The 25,363-nt window shown below is 44.6% G+C and overlaps 1 long non-coding RNA gene across 1 annotated transcript in view; it reads right to left on the bottom strand.

The window, feature by feature from the left end:
- LOC143820577 (uncharacterized) overlaps window positions 1-14,851 on the bottom strand; it is a 336,387-nt gene extending 321,536 nt beyond the window's left edge. Inside the window, exon 1 of the long non-coding RNA XR_013225415.1 lies at window positions 14,720-14,851. This is a non-coding gene — a long non-coding RNA (uncharacterized LOC143820577). The remainder of the gene's footprint in view (window positions 1-14,719) is intronic.
- Between the last annotated feature and the right edge of the window lie 10,512 nt (window positions 14,852-25,363).

Here is a 25,363-nt window from a genome sequence, read left to right as displayed (position 1 = left end):
CACCCAGTAGTTTAGAAGAAGATTTGGCTTTTATACCCCATTTTCCACTGCCCGAAGAAGTAAAGCAGCTTACAATTGCCTTCCCTTCCTCTCCCCACAACAAACACCGTGTGAGGTAGGTAGGGCTGAGAGCGCTCTGAGAGAAACTGGTCTGTGAGAATAGCTTGAACAAAATTATGACAAGCCCAGGGTCATCCAGGTGGTTGCATGTGGAGGAACCTAGAATCAAACCTGCCTCCCCAGATTAGATTCTGCCGCTCTTAATCAGATTAGAAGTCACCGCTCGCCCCAGAACAGACACCCTGTGAAGTAGGTGGGGCTGAGAGAGCTCTACGAGAACTGAGACTAACCCAAGGTCACCCAGCTACTAAAGAAATGGGGAATCAAACCTGGATCTTCAGATTAGACTCTACTGCTCTTTCATGCAAGGTCATTTGATGAGGGAGGGCATAAATGTACAAAGCTCCTTTAGCAAAAAATACATTTCCAGGCTGAATTTAATTTAACAAGAAGTTAATATAAGAAAGGAAAGAACAGTAGACCCAAAAAATAGGTCTGCACGGACAATAAGGTATCCTCTTTATCATGGTGTGGGACAGGGATCTCTAACCTAGGGCTCGCAGATAGCATGGGGGCCACAAACATATTTCCCAAGGATCACTTGTGACTTCGATCAAGTGTCTCCTTCTCAAATTGTCAGGGGTGATCTGGTATTGAGGCAAGACTCTATGGTAGAATTGCTTCTTACCATAGAGTTTTGCTCCAAAACAAGAACATTGGCACCTTGACATCCCTACATTATTTCCAGGTGATATAGAAACATTGCATTTTTAAAGCTTCTTACTGTTTGGGAGAGATTTCCCCCAGTTTCTCAAGCCTTCCAAGCAAGGGGAAAGAAGCCAAACCAGGGGATCTCCAAGCCCCAACTGGGGACTGGCAACTCTGAGCATAGCCTTTTGGGTAGTCAAAGAGGTCCAATCCATTGTTTGCACCAGCATAAAAGTTGGCCAGATCCAATCCATTGCTTGTATTAATAGTTCTTGGAGTGCTTTGGTTCATAGGCCTTCTTTATGTCCTCTAGCATAGTTTTAAACTTGGGCTATAAGGAAAAGTCGAGCTCTCAACATGTTGGTTTCGTCCTAAGTTATTACTTTGCCAATGGTAGAGAAAAACCGTCTAAAGGAGCAATACCAAGAAATTAACTGACTGCAGTCTGTCTTTTTCAAAGTTCTAAAATGCCTTCTTCTCTGAAGTGTTATCACCGGACATAAATTCCGGGTTGCAAAGAACAAGGCGAGATAACTGGTGATTTCCTTATTATGGTAACGATTCCCACAGGATATCACTTTCTGAAGAAAGCAAACATGGGAGCCATGTTTTTAAACATGTCAGTGGTCTATGGCCTGTCCTAACTATCACAGCAGTCAGGCAATAAGATACTTACAATGCAAGCTGAAGTACAGCTACACCTTTTAAAGTCCAGTGAAGCTAATGGGTGTAGAAGGGTATAGCTCTGCGTAAGATGGCTCTGCTAATCACAAACATTTCTGAGTGCCAGTTGCCTAATTGCAGGATGTCGTTATGAAATTTGCTTCAAATATTCCCAGCTGCCAACCACCAGCTTTTCTCCCAGTAAGTCTTTCATTTTCCCACAGCAGTTTGGAAAATGTAAACAACAACCCCTTGAATGTCTAAAGCAGGGGTAGTCAAACTGCGGCCCTCCAGATGTCCATGGACTACAATTCCCAGGAGCCCCTGCCAGCGAATGCTGGCAGGGGCTCCTGGGAATTGTAGTCCATGGACATCTGGAGGGCCGCAGTTTGACTACCCCTGGTCTAAAGCGTTTCAATCTCATACGATAGCAGGCCCGAGCAAACAATTTTACACGCAAGAATAAGGTGACCAGATTGTCCCATTTTTGGAGGGACATCTGGGGGTACCTGGCAAATTGTACTTATGTTGAAATTAAAAATATATTGCAACACTATTTTTGCATTCTATGCGTTCTATGAAACTTTTTGTTGCTCCATATATACAAAATTATTAATCAAGAACCCCCCCGGTCAATGGTGTCCCGCTTTACCAATGTTGAAATCTGGTCACCTTATGCAAGAAGGCTTCCAGAGCACGTGACTTCCAGAGCACGTGAAATTGTATCCTACTGAATTGGGCCATCGGGCCATCTAACCTAGCAGTGTCTACTCTAACTTGCAGCAAGGGATGGAGTCTTTCACAGTTTTGCTATCTGAAATTGCTGTCAGTGCTGTTGGATAGACCATTCAAACCATAAACGTGTTGTTTTGTTAATAAAGAAAGCTGGCGATGGAGTGCCTCCATATTGTATTGGGCATCGAAAGCAGCCATAGGTGAGTGGCGTAGCGATGTTAGAAGAACAGTCAGTAGCCCAGAAGAGATATTTACAATTAGAAATGGGAAAATAAGAAGAACAAATATGAAGAAGAGGAGGAGGTGGAGAAAGAAGAACTGTCCCAGAGAATTGGACCAGAACCAATGGAATGAAATTAATTCAAAAGAATTTTCAGCTGAACATCCGGAAGAAGTTCCTTACAGTTAGAGTGGTTCCTCAGTGGAACAGGCTTCCTCAGAAGGTTGCGGGTTCTCCTTCTTTGGACGTTTTTAAGCAGAGGCTAGATAGTCATCTGATTTTATGAAAATGCTGATTTTATGAACTTAGGCAGATTGTGAGTGGGTGGGCAGGAAGGGATGTGCCAGTGTTTGTCTCTTGTGGCCCTTCCTTGCATACCCAGGGAATTGTTGATCACCATTGTGAGATGGTAGGTGAATTTCTCCCAGGGCTGGCTGGATTCTGGAGATTTTTGGTGGACAGATCAGTTGGGCATGAAATTGGGGTCACTGTGGGAGGACAAGTAGTTGTAAGTTCCTGCATTGTGCAGGGAGTTGGACTAGATGCCCCCAGAGGTACTTTACAACTATGATTATGATTCTGACTGTTTTTTAATATCCTACTTTTCACTACCCAAAGGAGTCCCAAAGCAGCTTATGGACCCTATGAAGTAGGTGGGGCTGAGAGAAATCTAAGATAACTAAGACTAGCCCAAGTCACTTAGCTGGCTGTACCTAAAGAAATGGGGAATCAAACCTGGCTCTTCAGATTAGAGTTTGCTGCTCTTTAACCATTACAGCCCGCTGGCTCTGGCTAATAATTACTTATTAACAGGATTCCTTTTTAGATATCACAAAGACATTTTGAAATAAATCAAAAGAGATTTGGAGCTTTAAAGAAAATCAATACTAGAGAACAAATCTGCACTACTCCTGATATTACTGAACTATAGGATGTCAAAAAGTAATGACAAATGCCTGAGTTTGCTGTAAAGCAGAAACCTAAAAAAAGAACCCAACACACAATCCCAGATTCATTGCTATTTATTGCCCATTAAATATGTTTTTTAACTTGCTGTAGACATAAAGCCTGTTTGGAACCAAAGAGCATGAATGTTTGAAGGTGTGGTGTGGTGGTTATGAGTGTCCAACCAAGATTCAGTTGGAAATCCCACTCATGCCATGGAAACTCGCTGGGTGAACTTTGGCCGGCCAAAAGCCCACAGCGGAACCCAACCTTTCTCAATATTTTTACCATTGAGAAACCTCTGGAACATTCTTCAGGTTTCAAGAACCCCCAGAAGTGATGTGATAGTGCAGAATATGGTTGGGAAGCATTGCTGTGTTCCTGGCCACCCAGGGGCCCTCCCCTTCCCACCTCCTCCAGGCCCATCCTTGGCCATTTTGCAGTGGGTGGGTGGATCGACATGACTATATATGTCATACCACCCATTAAATGTTTAACAAATTTTAAAAATATTTTTAAAATCCAGGAAATCCTTCCAGGGCTGTCAAGAAACCCCACGGTTTCATGAAATCCTGGTTGAGAAAGCCTGATCTAACCTTCCTCCAAAGAGTGCTATAAGAATGAAATGGAGGAGAGGAGAAAAACGTATGCCACTTGAGTCCCCATTAAGTTGAAAGACAAGGGATAAATGAATTAAATAAAGACATAAATATTTAGGCTTACATTGCACACAGCATATGTTTACTTCAATTTTTGGAGAAAAACGAGACCGCAATTCCTCTTTGCAACTTGTTTCCTACTTTTGTGGTTTAGATAAGCCGCATCTGCCTCTTCTCCATGAATACCTTGAGGATGTTCAATCAGAGCTGTGGATGGTGAGCACAAATCTCATCCTCCCCTTACACGCATTCACTGAAGAGCAATATTTTCGCTATCTTCCGCTCTTCCCGTTAAAACTGCATTACCTCCAAACGACACAGAACATTAGTTTTGCTAATTAACGTGATCTTTGTTACATAATACAGATTATGCCTGATAATGGCGGGCAAAATAAGCTCTTAAAGCTTATGGACTCCTGTGGTGAAATCCTGAAAGCACTCAGGTAAATGGCAGGACTCCTATTAACTTAACCGAGTTAAGCTTTGGATTCTACTTCAAATTAAAGTGATACAGCGGCAGTAGGGCCAAGCCAATGCAAATGTCCATGAATATCCTTGTCAGCACTGAAAGCTTGCCCCCCTTAGGTGATCGTTTTAAAAGGGAAACAAACGTTATCCTTCCTCTGAATAGGCTTTGTCTGCCCTGGGTCGTGTTGGCATGTAGCCTCTAAAGTTTCCTGGCTCTCGAGAGAGGGTGGGTCTTCCTCTGAGAGCTGGGCCCATTCTGCACCTATTAGTTAATGCACTTTCAATGCACTTTATAGGTAGATTTTCCTGTTCTGCACAGGAAAATCCAGCTGCCAAAGCACATTGAAAGTGCATTATCCTGTGTCTTACACATGCAGAAAAGACCAATAACTGAGAGATCCAGCCTCAGGCTTCCATATTTTAAACCCTCCCACGTTTTGGCCCCCTAATTCAGGCTTTCCCAACCAGGGTTTCTTGACAGCCCTAGAAGGATTTCCCGATTGGATGGGAGTTAATTTTTTTTAAAGAAAATTATCAGGGGATATGACCATATATGCTGACCCTCCCACCACTCCCAAATTTCGGCAATCATGGGCCTAGAGGGGGTGGGAAGTGGAGGAGCCCCAGGTGGGCATGTACACAGCCAGGCTTCCCAATGATGATGATGTTAGCCATTCAGTCGAGTCCAACTCTTGCAGTCCTATGGCACAACTGCTGCCATGATTTCCAGTCTTGTACTGCTACTTTTAGATGTTCTGACTAGTGTCCATTTTAATCATATCTAACCACCCTGTACTTTTGGCCTTCTTTCCTTTTTCCACTGACCAATCCTAGCATAATTGCTCTCTCCATTGAGTTGGATCGCATGGTATGGCCAAAGTAAGTGAACCGGAGTTTAATGGTTTTGCTTACCAGCGATAGATCAAGCTTTATGAGCTGTAGCATTTCCTTGTTTGTGACTTTTGCTGTCCATGGAACCCACAGAAGCCTTCTCCAACACTAGAGTTAAAATAAATCGATTCTTCTCCTGTTTTATTTTTTCATTGTCCAACTTTCACAACCATAAGTGGCTATTGGAAATATGATAGATCTAACTAATCCACATTTGGTAGTCAGGCTTATGGTCCTTGTTTTTCAATGTTCTGTTCAAGCTTGCCATTGCTGAGCAACCCAGAGCAATCCGACATTTTATTTCCATACTCCAACCACCATGCTCATCAATTCTGCACAATTTTATATTCTGTACAATCACACCACTTCTGGGTTTCCTGAAGCCTGAAGAATATTTCAGGGGTTTCCCAAGGGTCAAAAAGCTGAGAAAGGCTGCCATAATTTATCCCGTGATCTCTGGGGTTCAGCCAGGCCACATGAACCTATTTAATCCCTTTTCAAAATTGTTTCTTACTGGGACCATCACTACATCCTCTGACAACAGACTCCACATTTTAAGCACCCTCCATGTAAAGAACACATCTTTAAAGTTGTTCAACTTGTCAATAAGGATGGACAAGCCAAATTAGCAAGTTTTGAGGATTGTTTGTTTGTTTGTTTGCATCCAGACACAATAAACGTATGGTGAACTCATAAGGTTTTCAAGGCAAAAAATGAACAGAGATGGCTTGCCATTGCCTGCCTTTGCATAGCAACCTTGCGCTTCCTTGGTAGTCTCCCTCCTACATATTAACCAGAGCAAATCCTGCTTAGCTTCCAAAACTGGACAAAAGCAAGCTAGCTCAAACCATCCAGGCTAAGTGGTAGACAAGATAAGAAGGGACCTGTGAACGGATACTCTGCAGGTAAAACGAGAACATGAATGACACACAGAGCAAGGTGCCTTAAAAACAATCATGACATTTACTCCAAAGCTTCCCTACCCCACTCCCTCCCCTTCTCATTACGAAAACATCAAAGGAACCGGTTGACAAGGTGCTAATGCAACGAAGAAGCACATCACCAATTCCAGGAAGCCAAGACAGGGATCAGTATTATAGTCAGGTTGTTGTGACAGTTTGTGTAAGACACCTAGCTAGGTGCCAGACTTGATCAAGACAAAGCCATTGTTCAAAATGGCACATTGGAGGAATGGACTTCCGTCGCGTTGCAAGTCTCTCTTGCGAGCGCTCATCCATACCAAGTACCGCTGGAAAAGACACCTATCTCAGTAATATAGCCGCGCTATTTGCAAAGGCACGTGAGGTCTTTGAACAGTACCGTACGGTTTATTAAATGCTCTTCAGATTTATCAACAAGCAAAAGACAGAAGCTAAATAAAGCTAGCAAAGCGACACGCATGAACTGAAAATATACAGTGCCCCTGGTTTCCGAGCGACGATTTCCTACCATCCATATGTATGATATGTCATCATGGGTCTGGGGAAGTGAATTGTCTTGCATTATTCCTATCTGTGCTAAATTGCAAAACAAGTCAGCCCTTTTCACAGCCAGTTCGTGGAGCATCTGTGTTTTGACATGATACACCCATCTATTGGGGAAAGATTTAATCAAAAGCAGTGAAAGACTCATATTCTTTCTTTAGGTTGATGATGTTGGTGAAAAGTGGTGCCCAGTCACGGCTGACTTCTGGCAACTCTGTGGGGGTTTTAAGACAAGAGATGTTCAGAGGTGGCTTGCCATTGCCTGGCCCCCTGTCATGAACCTGAAATTCCTTGGATGCGTCTCTTCCAAATACTAATCAGGGCTGACCCTGCTTAGCTTCCGAGATTTGATGAGTTCAGGTTAACCTGGATTATTGGTAGATACTGGAATCAGAATCAATGTATACAACCAGGTTCTCCTCTCTAAATCCTAGAAAATTCTCTATATTATTTAGAGTAACAGCGATAGGCAATCACAAACACACACAACAATCTGAATTCGAGTGACAATGGATCAGGTAACATGATGCACAAATTGTTCATAATTATATGTTTTGGTCTTGACAAAGGAATTTAATGGAGACCAGGTATAACTTGATGGATCAAGAGAAGGGGGCTAATTTAAGTCACAAAAAAACTTGTGAAAAGCTGCATACTTTGGCCTCAGTTCAGACATAACTCAACATCATGGATTGCCCTGGTAGAACCATCACATAGTTATTATTTTTGATTTCTGGGAAACTTCTAAGGCTCCAATCTAGGCTTTGTCCTCACTCTAGGTAGATGTACCTGACTCCCAGTCTCTTTAGCAAACACAGAATTCACAACAAACATATTGTTGTAGGGGCTAGCATGCCAAACCATAGCCCAAGGTTATGATTTTTCTATTTAAGCCAAACATCAGCCCCCATCTCTGTGCATGTGTTCCTTGGGTATTCTACATACACCACCTGCATGTGTGTAGGATGCTCCATTTTTTCTCTGAGGTGCTCTTTGCTTGTTGATCTGCAGGACTTTCCCACATTGTAACAGTAACTGTAACTACCCCCAGTTCCCATTCAACCCTGCTTTCCTTAGTTTATATTCTTGTATGTGTTTTCTTTGTTTTGGCATACAAGTTTGTAAGATATCCCTATTTCTTAATAAGACCTACTTTGTTTATTCCAGTCTGGTTCAACTGAGAGTGTCTAAAAGGGAATACCCTGGTATACCCCGGTGGAAATCCCATTGTTAAACCTCTCGCTAGCCAAATTCCTCGTTCCAGTATCTTTTGGGTAATAGAAAGGCTTGATTCTTCTCAATAAATAAAAGGGACATTCTCAAATTTAAAAACAAAATAAGGGAGGGAAAGGTTCTATGGTGACTTCCAGCAATTTGGGGCCCAGCATGGTAATTTAGGCACATGTTTCTTCATGGCACATCTCTCCTGCTTTTGTTTGGAAATTAAGCAGTTCAAAGAATAGATACTTTCCCTCTTTTTACTGTACCTAGCAAAACTGAGTGTGATTTCGGCTGTTCCCTTGGCACTGCTGCAGTAACTATGCTCCGTAATGATGATTTGTTGCTTTTCGGAGATGATGGTGTGCAATCTGTGGCTCGATTTATGATAATTATATAGCATTTCCTCCTAGCTTTAAAGGCTGGTGAAGTACAGTGCTTCAGTTTAAAAAAAAAATATTGGGAAAGGGCTGAAAGAGCAGCGGAGGCATTTCGATTAAGAAACTTTAACAGCTTCTCTTGCCAAGCCAATCAGGCATGCAAATCAGATGTATCCCCTCCCCCCCAACAGATGGTCCTCAAAGAATTCCACTATTTTGAACTATAACAAGCACTCCCATTAGGCTTCATTTAACCACAAGAGTCAGGCACATGCTGAAAAATGCAAGATGCACAGACATCTCCACCTAGCCACCAATGTAGGTCCTAAGCAGAGACAATCCTAAGGCATTTTTGATGCTTGAAGCAGAACATCCAAATAGCTCACCACCAATGGGATAAAAAGAAATAATGGGTTGAATCCCACAAGGTATTTCCACAGGCACACAGTACTTGCATAAAGCCAAAAGGCTAAGATTACCTCACGGCCAGCTTCTGCTGAGTGAGAGCAATGGTATTCCCACTATCAATTCAGGCCGTGTGAGACACAGGACAGTGTGTTCCTTCTGATACAATTTCAAAAGCCCATTAAATTTAAAAAATCATGCGAACCGTCTGTTGCTCCAGCCATTGCTCCATATGCGCACGGTTATCTCGTTACAAATTACACCAAGGTGCTATTGCTGCAGCGGGGCTTCTGCTATGGCCTGAGTAAGTGGGACGGGGCTATGTACAGTGTCTGCCCACCCATCAGTGGATCTAACCCATGGCGAGAAAACTCCCGACTGCCTTTTTACAGCTCTTGGAAATCCGCTGCCCCAACTCTGTACAAGCAGAGACGACCCGTCAGCTGAAGATGAATAAACAGAAAGAAATTTCCAAGCTGGCAATGGCAAAAAGTTTTATTCAGAACGAGCTCCTAGGTATAAAACCTCGTTTTCGTATTTTACTTCCTCAGTAAACTGTAACAAAAGCAAAGTATATCATGTAGCCAGATGGACGCGGACACTGGAAATAGGGTATCAGATTTAAAACAGTTTCACTACTTATCAGGGAGGTCTTATCCACATGGTACAAAACCTGATGGCTGCTATGAGGACTTTGTTATTCCTTCTGCTCTGGGATTTCTGTGGCTCCCAGGTACACAGGGACCAGATTCTGATCACGACTGTTGAATTTCAGGAGAAGAGGTTTCAACCTCCCACACACACACACACACTTCCTCCATTTTCACACTGACGTGACCCCCGAGACTTATTTCTTCCATTGGACAATATCCATAGCTACATATATTTCCCAGTGGCACAAAAATCAGCTCCCCAAGACCAAGGAATCCTGATAGCTTTCACAGAATCCTCATGAAAGCCTTCATGGGGGGAAAAAAATGAAGATTTTAAATTATCATCATTCCAGCAGCCTCCATACTTAAGACACTTTGACAGCAAATATAGCAGGGGAGGGAATATACTGTGAGCTATTAGCAAAGAGGTGGGGGACTGAAAATCAAGAAGGGCATAACAGATTGTGCATAGGCCTGACTCAGATGGTGTGAAACTGAAGCACTCTGGTACCAGTTGCATATACTATGAGTATTTTTGAGCAACATACTGAAGAAGAAGAGTTGGTTCTTATATGCCGCTTTTCCCTACCCGAAGGAGGCTCAAAGCGGCTTACAGTCGCCTTCCCATTCCTCCCCCCACAACAGACACCCTGTGGGGTGGGTGAGGCTGAGAGAGCCCTGATATCACTGCCCGGTCAGAACAGTTTTATCAGTGCCGTGGCGAGCCCAAGGTCACCCAGCTGGCTGCATGTGGGGGAGCGCAGAATCAAACCTGGCTCGCCAGATTAGAAGTCCGCACTCCTAACCACTACACCAAACTGGCTCCCAAACTGAAGACACAAGACGTGTTGGAATGGACAGATACGGACTCTCCCCCTCCCAATTATTTTAAATTATGTGTGTCTTTAGCTTACTGTGGGTGTGTGCTGAGATCATGGGGGAAAGATCTAGGCATGATTTCATTCTAAGCCCCAGAAGAATTTGGAACAGCAAACATGGAGGTGGAAATGTAAGACGGAAGGGGAGAAATCCATGAAAGTCAGGACTTCAAAGAACTGCCAACTCATTTCTCTGCATTTTGCTCATGTATACGAGAAACAGAACATGAAAAAGGAATCAGATAATCCAATTATGTAAAGCATTAGGAAAACAGTACAGAGGGTATTTTTTATGTTCGGCTAATGGAATCTTAAGTTGTATTGACAATGAAAACCAATTACAAGTTCAAAACACACCCACACCCATCCCAATATCTGGCTATGTGAGCATTTTTACTTTAATAAAATGGCATGACAATCCTGAAATACCCAAGTGAAAGTTAATTACAGATACAGAATGTCCCCTCTTTGTACTCCTATGATTTCAGGATTTTGTATAGCAATGCAATCAATTGTAAGAACACTTTCCGGTAGTAAGCTCCATTAAGAACGTAAGGAGAGCCCTGCTGGATCAGACCAGTGGTCCATCTAGTCCAGCATCCTGTCTCACACAGTGGCCAATCAGTTCCTCTGGAGGGCCAATAACAGGGCATAGAGGCTGAGGCCTTCACTAGAACATAATAAGAACCTGCTGGACCAGACCAGTGGTCCATCTCGTCCAGCATCCTGTCTCACACAGTGGCAAACCAGTTCCTCTGGAGGGCCAATAACAGGGCATAGAGGCCGAGGCCTTCACTATAACATAATAAGAGCCCTCCTGCACCAGACCAGTGGTCCATCTAGTCCAGCATCCTGTCTCACACAGTGGCCAACTAGCTCTTCTGGAGGTCCACCAACAGGGCACAGAGGTTGAGGCCATCCACTGATGTTCCCTCCTGGCACTGGGTTCTAGAGGTTCCCTTCAGTCACTGTGACTACCATCCAGCGCCACTGAAAGACCTATCCTCCATGAATCTGTCTAATCTGCTTTTAATACTGTCCATGCCTGTGGCCATCACCACATCATCTGGCGGTGAGTTCCACATTTTAGTAAATAGCTATTTCCTTTTGTCTGTCCTGAATCTGATGCCATTCAGCTTCACTGGGTGCCCACAAGTTCTAGTATTTTGGGAAAAGGAGAACAAGTTCTCTTTGTCAACTCTCTCCCTTTCCCCGTGCATAATTTTACAAACTTCTATCACTTGATTAGGATTCTGAGTAGACCTGTTTAGGTTTGCTCTCATGGTTATATATTTCATTTGCTTGGCAGGGGAAAAAAATTAAGGTGCCATCCTGAAAGAGTTATACCGTTCAAAGGCCATGAAAGTCAACTGGCTTAGAAAGGTGTAACTCTGTTTAGGATTACACTATAAATTATGCAGGTCTGTGGCACGGATATGTCTGTAGAGACCAAAAGAACAGGTATCATCCATGGTTCTTATTCCAAGTATTTCAGGAGTTGAATAACCTTGCCTATGAATGCAAACAAGACAGCTAAGACATTCTTTTCTGGAACTTCTACATATCCAGAGTGAGCCAGTCATGGGCGTTCTTTAACACATGGTGTAGTTTTTTGGGGGGGTGGGGGGGAGCACCCAAAAAACACTTGGTCTTTGAGCTACAGAGTTGCCCACTTGAGGTTTGGGGATAGAGCCTGGGAAGGAGAGGGGTTGGGATGGAGGGACCTCAGCAGAGTTGAGGACAAGTTAGATCTGGGCCCTTCCATGAAACCAGGTCATCGAGCTCCTCATATGCCCTGAGGCACCAGTCCGAAGCCTGTGGAGCAGGAGGTAGGCTACTGTTACCGCGGAGGGGGGGGTTACTACCAGGGGATCCCCTAGAATTAGTGCGATCAGGACCCTCGCTCCTAAGGAAAGAGCTCTTGGTGGCTGCTGGACAGGGGAGGAGAGATGGGGAGTTAACTCCAATGAATTGCCATCTTTTAATGTATCGGGGGTGGGTTATGGGTTGGGTTGTTTTATTCTTTTATTGTAAACTGCTGCAAGTCTGGGAGTGGCAGTATATAAGTTAAAACATAAACGTAAACGTAAACGTAAACGAATGAATGAATGAATGAATGCCATACAGTCCACTCTCCAAAGTAGTCATTTTCTCTAGGGGAGCTAACCTCTGAAGTCTGGAGATCAGTTGTAATTTCAGGTGATCTCCAGGCCCCACCGGGAGGTTAGTAAGCCTAGCTTTCCCTGGGTCTCTGGCTGTACTTTGGTTTGTTGTCGAGTTACGAAACTGCCGCCTCATACTTCAGTGGCAACAATCACATGCCACAGCCAACATTGCTCTTAAAGAATGCAACAGAGCTCTTTCCTGAGAATCCCACCCCTCACACTTCTCCATGTTGTCCCTTATTTGTTCACCAATTGGTTGGACCACACATCACAGCCACGCCTTCCCTCTCAAGGTATCTTACATGGACTCCTCCTGTGTCAATATATAATACCTGCAAAAGTCAGGACTTGGAGCCAGCATAATTAAACATAAGGTATTTTTCCAATTCAGTGGTGGCAGAAATATGATACAATACGATACGATAACATTTATTGTGTTTAGCCAAAGGCCATTACAAAACATCATTAAAAACAATATGGTACAATAATGGATAAAACAATATTTCTCCAATATTGCGGACATAAAATTGTAGACGAGGGCTACTGAGTTACAATTTAAAAGAAATACGGTGTATCAAGGTGGGGGTGGCAGAAATCTGTTTGCGTATTAGTATCTAAGCTAAAGAGCCCCATTGCCTTTATCTCCTTCAGTGCTGTCAGGCACGTATTGTTTATGTTTATGTTTATGTTTATGTTTATGTTTATGTTTATGTTTATGTTTATGTTTATGTTTATGTTTATGTTTATATACCGCCCTCCCCCCAAGGCTCAGGGCGGTTTACAGAGAAGAGGAGACCGATACAGATAACATGAGGTAACACATGTGACAACAGCAATAACAGTACAACAACAATAACCCCAACATGATAACAGCAATAATAATAATGATAGAACTGCAAAGGAGCCTCAGCTCAACTCTTACTGGGACCCAGTGGTTTAGGGAGATTAGTGGCGGTCGTAATGGGGGGGGGGCTGAGGGCCAATCGGAAGCGATGGTCTGGGTCAACCTCAACCAAATGCCTGGTGGAGGCATTATATCTGAGCATTACAAGACTGAGATGAAATAGTAACATTAGATTGTCCCAACCATTCCCGCATCGCCAACCATTCCCGCATCATCCCCGTGCGTTCCATAATGCCGGAAATAACTGTCTGAAGACCGTCGGTCTCCAAGAGTGGAAGCACCATCCGGCCATCTGTGCCATCAAAACAGAGCTGCTATCACGAGGGCACCTAAGCAGCAAGGGATGTAAATCCCGAGGACATACATTATTTGCCTACAGATATGCCTACAAAATTCTTTGCCAGGTCCCAGGGTCCCATGGAGCCCTGTTACTTAGCATACCCCTGAAAGTTGGCCCCCACTGTCTTTTCTTGAAAAGATTATTCCAGAGAGAATAGTCACAGTGATCTCATTGGGCATGTGCTATTGTCTCTGAGGTGCAAGACGGAAATAGAACGCAAGTAAGGGTGATGCACCGGGAAGGGGGGGGGGGAATAGGGAAATTGCTGCATTCAACTGTCAGAGACAAAATGTCCTCAGATACATCCAGTTCATTACTTATGCAATCGTTCTCTGCATAGAAATTACTCTTGGACAATCATTCTGATGATCGTTCTAAAAGGAGAATCTGACAAAGGACGGGCAAAATTGAGGACTTTGGTGACAGCAAGGTCAAATGATAATAAACACCCCAAATTGCTTTTTAGACTACTCTCTCTCTCGCTCTCTGATTCTCTCTAGGGATGCATCAGGACCACTGCAATATTCCTATAGATATCTTGAAAAGCCAGAATTGAGTAAGTACAAATAACAGGATAGAAATACAAATAAGAGGATGGAACGCTGAGGAGAAGTAGAAATCATTTAACCATCCAGCCATCGGAATGGTCTTTTATCTGGGGAAAGGCCCCTCGCCGTTCCAGTCATTCATGGCTTCTGGCAGAAAAATGGTAAAGTTCAGCCAAGTGAGTGAATTCACTCCAAATTTAAACACTTAAAAATCCCACATATTCTAAACAGAGAAGCTGTGAAATCACAAGGGACATCTTTCACCCTGGGTTGGTGCCATCTTCTTCCTGCATGGTCAAAGACACTGACAAGCCAGACTGGCTCCTTCACTGTGTCAGTCCCAAAGGTTAGCTATCACCCTGGAGGTCACCTAGCTCACCTCTCACCACTCCTACCTGTTCCAGTGCAGAAGGTAGGAATCTTTTCCCAGCCGGCATCCTTCTTCTGTCCTGACTGCGGCATTTTCAGCAGGGGTAAGCCAAGAGGAAGCTCAACCTTCTGGGACAGGTGGGAAAGGTTCCTTTTGGTTTTCCTGTTTGATGAAGTGTCACATCATCATCATCATCATCATCATTAAATGTGTTACCTGCCACTCCCAAGCAGGCTTGTGATGGGTTACAGGTGTCCAGTTAAAACTCCCATTAAAAACCCCATTAAAATGGGCAAGAAATACCAATACAAAACCCACAACCCAGCAACACAGCGGAACCCCCCTATCCCTAACTCCTACTCCTACCTCCAGAGAGAGGAGAGACAAAATACCCAAAAAGTTGTACCTAGACACCAGGAGGGCCCATTGATCTTCCTCCCACTGCCCCGGCCTCAACTGTAGACCTGGCGGAAGAGCTCTGTTTTGCAGGCCCTGTGGAACGCTGGAAGGTCCCCAGAAGACTTGGTGCTCTCCAGCCTGCAAAAGCCACAAGCTTCCTAGCATCTCTCCTCTAGCGAGAAGGGCGATGTGAACACAGATGAACAATCTGGGTGAAAGTACAAATGTTGAGTCCAAGGGAACCTTTAAGACCAGCAACATTCAAGTCAAGTCGTAAGCTTTCGTGGGCACTTACGACGTGAACAAAACCTGGTTGGTCTTAGACCGTTTATGCACTGAGAACTTCACTGCCCCACCTCTCGCGCAGGAGCACAAATAGGGGGTGGATGAGACACAATGGGCCAAATGCTCCCCCATGTGGGTGCAAGAAGTGGTGGGGCAACCTGCCATGACTAAAACTCCAGCCTGCAGCCTGGCATGAAACCTCTAGTGCATAAACGGTCTTAAAGGTGCTATTGGACTCCTCATTTGCTCAGCTACTTCACATTAACATGGCTACCTACTTGAGTCCGGTGATAGTCTGATGTTTTGAGCAGGGAGGCCAGATTTTCAGTATTGTTTCCAAGCACAACTATCGGCTTGGAGGAACAGCTGTGTTTTACAGGCCCTGCGGAACTATCCTGTTTATCTCTCCCACTGCGATCAGTGAGGGTTAACAATGTGGATGGAGAAAACTGCAGAGTATTCCCACAGAGATTTTTCTGTGGGCACATGACAAGATTTATTACGGCACATGACCAGCAATCAAAATATATACAGTTAGATAGAAGAGGTTAAAGTTTATAAGAATAAGAAATTAAAGCATTAAAATGCTAAAAACACAGTTATAGTAATGTTAAAAATAAGATTGGATAATCAAGGTACATGACAACTTTAGCAAGTTATACAGTCCTTTATGTCCTCCAGTTTCCTTCCAAACACTCTTAATTTTGGTAGCCTGCCAAGCAAATTTGGCTGCTTTGTTTCCTTACAGATATCCAGAATATCCATGGAGTATCTCTGAATGCCTCCCCCCCCCTTGAAAAATACATTGCTCAGCATAGAGTTGTTGGTTGCCTCACAATATCTATTCCATTGTTGCTGGCTTGTTTAAAAAAAAAACAGGTGTCAGCTCTGGGTTGGGAAAGACCTGGAAACTTTTGGGATGGAGCCAGGAGTAGGTGGGATTTGGAGCAGAGAGGGACCTCAGTAGAGTCTAATGTTATGGAGTCCACCCTCCAAAGCAGGCATTTTTCTCTGTCGCCTGGAGATGAGCTGTAAAACTGGGGGATCTCCGGGTCGCACCTGAGGACAACCATCCCTCAGGGGAAACGTGCCATGCAGAGGCCCCGTTGCTGCTGGGTTTTATCTACAGCAGCACCAGCAGCAGAGAAACCAAAGGAACTCAGCCCCATGTGGAAGATGCTAACATAATAAATTTGACTGTCTCCACACACAAGCACAAGCACAAAAACCCAACAAAACCTTGGCCTACAGAGGCTATCCCAGGGAAACACAACTGGCCTCACTCAAGACCAAGGCATTTTTGGTCCTGGCCACGACCTGGTGGAATGAGCTCCCAGGTGAGCTGTGGGCCCTGCGAGAGCTTCCAGCTTTCCGCAGGGCCTGCAAAACGGAGCTCTTCCGCCAGGTCTTTGGTTGAGTCTGGGGTGATGTGGAAGATCCCCCCCCCCGTCAGCTAGCAGCGAGTCTTATGATCTGACCCTCTTTATGCCAATAAAGGTACTCTGAATCTGATCTGACCCTCTTTCCATCCCTCCATAGATGGAGAGAAGGGGGGGGAAGGGGGTGTTTTTCTGGACTTGTTACTGCCATGTTGTTGGGTTATATTGTACTTGTCCGTTTTTAATGGGGTTTTAATTGGGAATTTATTTGACGTCTGTACCCACCATGAGCTGGTTTGGGAGTGGCGGGTAATAAATTGAAGAAATAACAATAACAATGATAATAATAATGATAACAACAACAACAACAACAATATACAATGCCTTACTCCAAAATTCTGGACAACCTTATCCAGTGGTTTGAGGTCAATGTCCAACAGCAAAGGAGGCTAGATAGGGCTTCACAGGCCCCTATATTTTAGGTCCTATGGGAATGACAGTTGTCTCCCCAACACAATTCAACCCATGACCTATTTTTGGTTATTCTTCTGCATGGTACTTGTTTACAAACCCAGGACACTATCTGGTCGTTGGAGCTGTACAGGGGCTGACCAGAGTCTGGAACAAAAGAAATCAGAGTCGCATCTTACCCAACAAAAACAGGCTCTCAACAACTTCATTGTGTACAAGATGTTTCTTTCTAAAACAGGAAAGCAACACACAGGGTACCAACTAGCATATATTAAAGCCAGCCTCTCTTGCCTCCGGCCTGGGACAATTTCATATACCACAGTGCCATCTAGCTGTCATGGACAGAGCAGCATCTGAGGTCCTTGCCTGGAAAACAAGTCATCCATTCTAATACAAAATGTTAAGTTCATAAATAATTTGCGACCCTGGACGAAGCTTAGCTTCCAGCTTTATTGTCTGCCTTTTTATTCACATTTGTTTTCCTCAACATAATGCATTTCAGGATCCCATGGGTCGCGCTATTGCTGCAGGATACAAACCAACATATGCTATATTCATTATTTCTGGAATCGGAAGACGCATGAATTAATGCATCAAATAAAACCTCTGTACGTTTTTCGGAGGGAGCTTTCCTAAGACAGGGATTCAAATGACGTAAAAGGGAAGAAGAAGAAGAAGAACAAAGGAAAAGGCTGCAATATTGAAAAAGTGGCATCTAAATGAAATATATCGCAAAGGGGTGAAAATCCCACATTCCAGTACTATAGTTAATGATTCCTTTCAAAGCGAAACAAAAGGACAGCCCAACCAAAGCGGAACACTTTTTAATGGGAGGGATTTAAAGCTCCAGCTTAGCTGTCTGTTAATATCAGTGCAACTTCTAAGTAATTAATGTTTGGCGTTTTGCGCTTCAAGAATCTTGAGAAGAGGCATCACTCCCCCACACACCTAATTGACGGCAATTATCAGATCCAAGCGGCAGCCCTGAACCCAACAGTTCATATCTCAGGACAGGATTCTGCAGTGGTTAAGAGAGCCTCAGGATACAACTAGAGTGGCCTAGGTTATAATCCCTGTTCTGTCTGGAAGCTGACTTGGCTGACCTTGGGCTAGTCCCTCTTTCCTATCTTAACCTACATCTGAAGGGTTCTGTGCAAAGATAAAATGGAGGAGGGGAGGACCGTGTATGCTGCCTTAAACTTGGGGTGATCCCTGGCCCCAAAGACATCCGTCTGGTCTGGAGGAATAAGTTGCCAGCTGAGATTAGGGTTCAGTTGGAGCTATGATCATTCTGCAGGGCCTGTAAAAGAGCACTCTTGTGCCAGGTCCGGGGCCTAATACCACCCTCCTTTCAGCCCTCCCCCCTCCCTCTTTTTGGCATATTTCACATTGCCACCACCAGTCTTGCAAGCCAGAGGGAAGATGACTGAGGTGGGGTGGGGCTTTGTTACTTTTAATTTTTTTTAAGGAATGTTTGAACAGTCTATGAAGATTTTAATGTATTGTTGCAAACCACCCTCAGACAGCTTGCAGAGAGGGGTGATCTAGAATTCAAATAATCCTTATCCATTGTCGTTCCTCTATCTATTTCTGAAACAGCCTAGGGGGTGGGATGTGTCCGGCTGTCCAAGTTAGAATAGAGCCAATCAGGGTGCAGCTAGCTTTGCCCTGATTGGCCCAGGGATGGAGAGCGGGAGCTGCAGGGGCAGGGCCAATCAGGGCAAAGCTGGCTGCATCCTGATTAGCCCTATTCCAACTTGGACAGCCGGACACGTCCCATCCCCTAGGCTGTTTCAGAAATATATAGAGGAACAACAATTTATAAATGATTTGGATGAGGGTTTAGAGGGGATACTTATTAAATTTGCCGACTCTACTAAACTGGGAGGGGTAGCAAACACAACCAAAGACAGCATCAGAATACAGGATGATCTTGATAGGCTCGAGAAGTGGGCTAAACTGAACAAAATGAAGTTCAATAGGGACAAATGTAAAGTTCTGCATTTAGGTAGGAAAAACCAAATACACCAATATAAGATGGGGGAGACTTGTCTTGGCAGTAGCATGTGCGAAAAGGATCTAGGAGTCTTAGTAGACCATACAATGAACGTGAGTCAGAAGTGTGACTTGGTGGCTAAAAAGGCAAATGGGATTTTGAGCTGTATCAAACGGGAGTATTGTGTCCAGATCACGGGAGGTGATGGTACCACTTTGCTCTGGTTCAGCCTCATTTGGAGTACTGTGTTCAGTTTTGGGTGCTACAGTTGAAGAGGGATGTAGATAAACTGGAGCGTGTCCAGAGGAGGGCAACAAAGATGGTGAGGGGTTTAGAAACCAAGATGTATGAGGAAAGGTTGGGGGAGCTTGGTCTGTTTAGCCTGGAGAGGAGATGACTGAGAGGGGATCTGATAACCATCTTCAAGTATTTAAGAGGCTGCCATATAGAGGATGGACCAGAATCAATGGGATGAAATTAATGCAAAAGAAGTCTAATGTCTAAATTAATGTCTAAACACCTGGAAGAGGTTCCTGATAGTTAGAGCAGTTCTCAATGGAACAGGATTCCTCGGGAGGTAGTGGGTTCTCCATCTTCGGAAATTTTTAACCAGAGGCTGGATAGCCATCTGACAGAGAGGCTGATTCTGTGAAGGTTCATGGGGGTAGCAGGTTAGCATGGATGAGCAATAGGGTTGTGAGCGTCCTGCATAGTGCAGGGGGTTGGACTAGGTGACCTGGGTGGTCCCTTCCAAGTCTATGATTCTAACTCCTTGGAGGGAAGGGAGGATAAACAGCAGTAAATACTCTCTATTTACAAGCACACAAGAGCAGACATAGCATTTCATATGGACAGTATAAAGGGCATCCAAAAGACAGGGGTGGCTTGACGCAGTTATGTTTTGTAATCGGAAAGATATTTCCCCCCTTACCTTCCAAGTGCTCACCTTGAAACTTTTGGTAGAACCACAGAAGAACCGTATGAAATTTTATGCCGTATGAAAGGCATATCTGACAGAAAGGCATAAATGGGTCATCCATGGCACAGGGAATATGGTTGGACAATGATTCATAGGAAATGAGATAGTGCTGCCCGATCAGTTGAAGGTGACTCCTGTAACACACTACGGAGGTGCAATATTTTAATCTAAACAGAGAGCCATTTGGTCACACGGAGCAGCAGAAGGATGAGACGTTTAGGACATGGCTGTCCTAAACATGGCACTGTTAGTGCACGTACTCATTTGTCCTTGTTTAAAAATGCAGAGACCAGGAGATTTAGAGGCCACACCCAGGCAATGTGTTTGCCCCAGATAACTGAGGTTAGCCAACAGCAACGTTACTGCAAAAGGGAAGGGAATATTTTCAGTTCCACATGGGAATGGGCTTGCTTGTGTGCTTTCTCTGCTGCTGCTGCTGCTGCTGGGATTGCCAGCATAGTGCAGCAGTAATGGGACTTCCACCTAGCAGGTTCCCCAAAATTTCCCTACCCCTGTGCCTTGGCAGTGGCCATCCCCCCTCCTCCGGGCCAATGAGCCTTTTCAATTTTGCTTTCAAAATCAGCAACCTGAATGTCCTTTCTGCAATATAAAGTTATAACAATGTGTGTAATAGACTCTCGATAGGCCCAGCTTTAATTTTTAAAGTCTCTAGCCATGTATCTCAGCACCCTCTGAATATTCTTAGCAGAACAAAACCTATCAAGCTAATGTTCTCCCCACCAAAGCAATGATAGCCTTTGAGGTGACAGACATGCCTTACCCCTTCCTGAATTGATTCCGGCCTCTATGAAATCAAGTGACTGGGTGGGAATTGTCAGGATCACATGATCACTGCCATGATTTAGGCTTGACCGGAGTGGTTCCATCTTGTATCCATGTGTGTCTGTTGCTATGTAACCCTGAACCGTCTGTGTACTGATTTAGGTATTGTAACAATTATGTTAGACGGTGTTATCTCTGGGAAGGGTACCTGTGTAACATCCAAGGCCAAGAACACCTGCTGGCACCTGCAGGAGGGGGCTTTTTGCTCCCTGGGAAAGTGGGAAAATGAACCAGTAAAAGTGAATGTATTTCCTGTATTGATCAGATTCGACTATGGATGTCTAGGCGTTCTGATCTGCTTAGGAATAAAGCTTTCTATTAATTCACAAGTATTGTTGCTGGTCTGTCAGCCCTGACAGGAAGGTTTCTGAAAGATACTCAGCATCAGGTGTAGGTCTCATCATAGGTGTTCAGGGGAAGTGCCCACCAGGAGCCAGTCATCCAGGCACAGGTAGACCACACTTCAGGTACAATATGACAACTGAATCGTGCTTAGTGAACATCCTAGGGGCAGTGGCAAACCCAAAGACAAAATCTATATTCGTAAGTGATACCGTTGTGCAGAAATCTGAGATGCTTTCCGCACCTCTCATGAATTGCTATATGGAAAGATGCGTCCTTGCGATCCGGTACCACAAACCACTGATCCTGGCCCCGCAAAGGATAGACCTCCTTAAAGGACATCATCCTGAACTTTGAAATACATAAGTTCATGTTTGGCACCCTAAGATGGGTCTTTTTCCACCTTCTTTATTACTAATTGAGAAATATCGAGACCATAACGGTATGGTCATGTACAGAGAAACTTCTAAGAGTGCCTTGCCTCCCACCCATCTCATGATCCTTTGTGTGGGAAAGGAATTACGGGAAACAGAGGGGGGAGGAGCACTCTCAGGATCTGGAAAATTCTACTGAGCTTGGAAAGTCTTCATCCATGGCTAGCCTATGACTGTGGAGTCCCCAAGTGGGACTGTGCAGAAGCCACAGTGATGAACAAACGATAGAAAAGATGTGTCCCCATGTTCCAGAACACTGCCCTCACACTCGAGGCACGATATGAATGAAAACTTTGTTGGCACCAGAACTTGACTCATCTGAAGCATCTTTCTTCACCTAAATAATTATTGGACTTATGTCAAATGTTACACAGAGGAAAACTGAATTTGCCACTGAATGCACTTTATGGTTGCCAGCCATTGGGAGAGTATGAGATTTTACCACTGCATGTTGTAGGGGATCCTAGAGCATTGTGCCAACATGGTAATGGCACTGCTGGTTTTTTGCTACAGGCATTTATGTGTACAACGACACTCTCCACCTGCATTTCGCCCACCCACTCTGCGAAGAAGAAGAAGGAGGAGGAGGTGGTGGTGGTGGTGGAGGAGGTTTTTATAACCTGCTTTTCTCTACCTGAAGGAGTCTCCAAGTGGCTTACAATTGACTTCTATTCCTCTACCCACAACACACAACCTGGAAGGTAGCTTAGGCTGAGAGAGCTGACAGGACCGCTCAGTCAGAACAGCACTATCATAACTGTGATAGGCCCAAGTTAACCCAGCTGGCAGCACGTGGAATAGAGAGGAATCAAACCTGGCTCACCAGAGAGCTAGTGTAGTGTAATGGTTAAGAGCGAAAGCTTCTAATCTCGCAAGCCGGGTTTGATTCCCTACTCCGCCACATGCAGCCCGCTGGGTGACTCTGTTAGAAGCCGTTCTTGCAGAGAAGTCTCTCTCAGAGGTATCTTAGCCTCACCTCCCTCACAGGGTGTCTGTTGTGGGGAGAGGAAAGGAAGGCAATGATAAGCCACTCTGAGACTCATGAGGCCTGCTGGGTGACCTTGTGCCACTCACAGTTCTCTCAGCACTCTCCCAGCTGCACTACCTCACAGGGTGTCAGTTGTGGGGGGAGGAAGGAAAGGTGATCATAAGCTGCTTTGAGACTCCTTCGAGTAGTGAAAAGCGGGGTATAAAAACCAACCCTTCTTCAGATTAGAAGCCATCGCTCTTAACCACTACAACAAGCTATGACCCTCATGTACATTCAGTGATGAGCTGTAACCAACCAGGGTGCCTGCATGCCTCTATGGCAGGGGTAGTCAACCTGTGGTCCTCCAGATGTGCATGGACTACAATTCCCATGAGCCCCAGCCAGCAAATCCTGGCAGGGACTCATGGGAATTTTAGTCCATGAGCATCTGGAGGACCACAGGTCGACTACCCCTGCTCTATGGGGTACATATCTGTTGAGGTTACCTAAAAGTATAATTTGTCAAAGTAGTCCCTAAACCAGGCAGTTGTAAACGCGGTTTAGGAACCAAGCACACTCCGCTTGAGTGGCAAAGTAAGAGAAGATTAATAGATTGTCCAGACAACACAGTAAAAAACATTTTTTAAATCAAACCACTAAGTGCCTAAAAACGATGGTTGTTTCCACACATGTTCCCACCACCCTCTCTTACTCAAGTGTTGTTAGATACTTGTTTTGCTCCTGTTATTTCCTTGTAATAGAATCCCCCTCCCAAACAGGAGGGGGGTTTCTCTCTCTCCCGATCTCCACCACAACCCATCCCTATTAACACGAAAGAGTATGGACTGAACACCAGCCGTCCGTCATCCGCCGGCGCGTCACTTCACCTTCCCCATGTGGGCACAACACCTTTTTCGTATTTATATGCAAAGCAGAACTGCAATCTTCATACGTAATGTACTGCATTACTTTGCCCGTGCTTCTCTGCAGGAAAGGATGGATACAGTTATAAATCTTTGAATAAACCACTCAGCCGCTAATTTATCATGCTGGCTTTATTACTGGTTTTAAAAAAAATCAAATAAAGTACTAAGTATACAAGTCACCTAATTCTCTTTTTTTCCTCGCTCCTTCGTCTTACTCTCGCCCTCTGTCCACTCTGATGTCGTAAGAAACAAGCAGCCTTGGGCCAAGAGAGCCAACAGCCTGTGGCAAGAGCCTGGCACAGAAGATGCTCTGAACAATCATACAGTCCCCAGTCATGACACCACAAAAGGGAGTTAGCACGTTGTGAAGAAAGACTGAGAAGGCCATCCACACATCAAGGATGCACAGTGGGTAGAGTGGCTGACTAGTTATTGTTATTTATTTATTAATGAAATGTATAGGCTGCCACTCCTGGTCCAGCCAACTTTTGGAGGCTAACATCTGTTCCGCTATATATTTCCGTAAGGCCTTGGAGGAGCATGTCTCATGGCTTAAGTGCCACTCGGCACTCAACACCCACTCAGGGCAGCAGTTCTGCCTTTGAGTGCCTCCTCCAGCTGGCTTGCCTGTCTGTCCAGCGGCCAGCCAATCGCCTTCTGTCCCCCACCCCTGACTACCTCCTCCTCCTTCCATTTCCCTCCGAGGCTCGGAGGCTGCAGGTCTCTACTGTGTGAGATCTGCCCCTGGCGGTGAGTTCCCTAACAGCTGCCTGCAGCCTTTCCAGGTCCTGCGGGGTGGGGGAGGCTTTCCGCAGAATTCTTCCACTCCACCCCCCTCATCTAGCGCCTGTTATATTCCGGAACGCAATGGGCTTGGCCCCTAGTCAGATATGCAATTTTATTTGTAACCCACCACTATCAAGGGGCATCTAACAGCGGGTTACAAAGTTAAAATAATAAAACCCCCACATAGATTAAAACATTAAAAGCCATCCATACTCTGGCAGTGAATAAAATTTTTAAAAACTTCTTCTCCCTGCCCCCTCCCCCAGCACCTCTAGGGGAAATTCCCAGGGTGACAACTATTCAAAATACAGTTCAGCTGTTCATAAATGTGGAGGGGCCCCATGATCTTCCGTGCCCTGGCCTCAACCAAAGATTTGGTGGAAGAGCTCTGTCTTGCAGGTTAAATATCACTGAATGCCCAGAAGTCACTGGAATGATGATGTCACTTACTATATGATGCCAGCAATGTGTACTGGGTTTTTCTCTTTCTCCTGATAAATCCCCCCTGGCTCCCCCCCCCTCCAGTTTCCTGGAGGGAACTGGCAGCCATATCTGTATGGAAATCTGTGCCCAAAGGTGGAAATTTCAGAGCTACTCCCTGAAAGAGGTGCCTTTGCCACCTTTATGTAAGATGTTAGCAGAGAAGCCATGAACTAGAACTATGATTGAAGCTAAGGAGCCACTAGATGTAAAGTCGTTGTAGACCTTCTGTTGTCATGTAAGATAAACTGGCAGATGTGTTTGTATGACTGCTAGCTGGCTGATATGTGCATATAAATTGGGAAACTAAAAGAAAAACAAAAACAAATTCTGTGTTCTTCTGGAATGATAAAAACAGAACATGAAGCCTAATATGGAC

The sequence above is a fragment of the Paroedura picta genome, chromosome 1 (assembly GCF_049243985.1).
Source record: "Paroedura picta isolate Pp20150507F chromosome 1, Ppicta_v3.0, whole genome shotgun sequence".
In the NCBI taxonomy this organism is placed as follows: Eukaryota; Metazoa; Chordata; class Lepidosauria; order Squamata; family Gekkonidae; genus Paroedura; species Paroedura picta.
The sequence above is the reverse complement of the archived record's forward strand: the minus strand, read 5'-3'. Positions and strand labels throughout refer to the sequence as shown.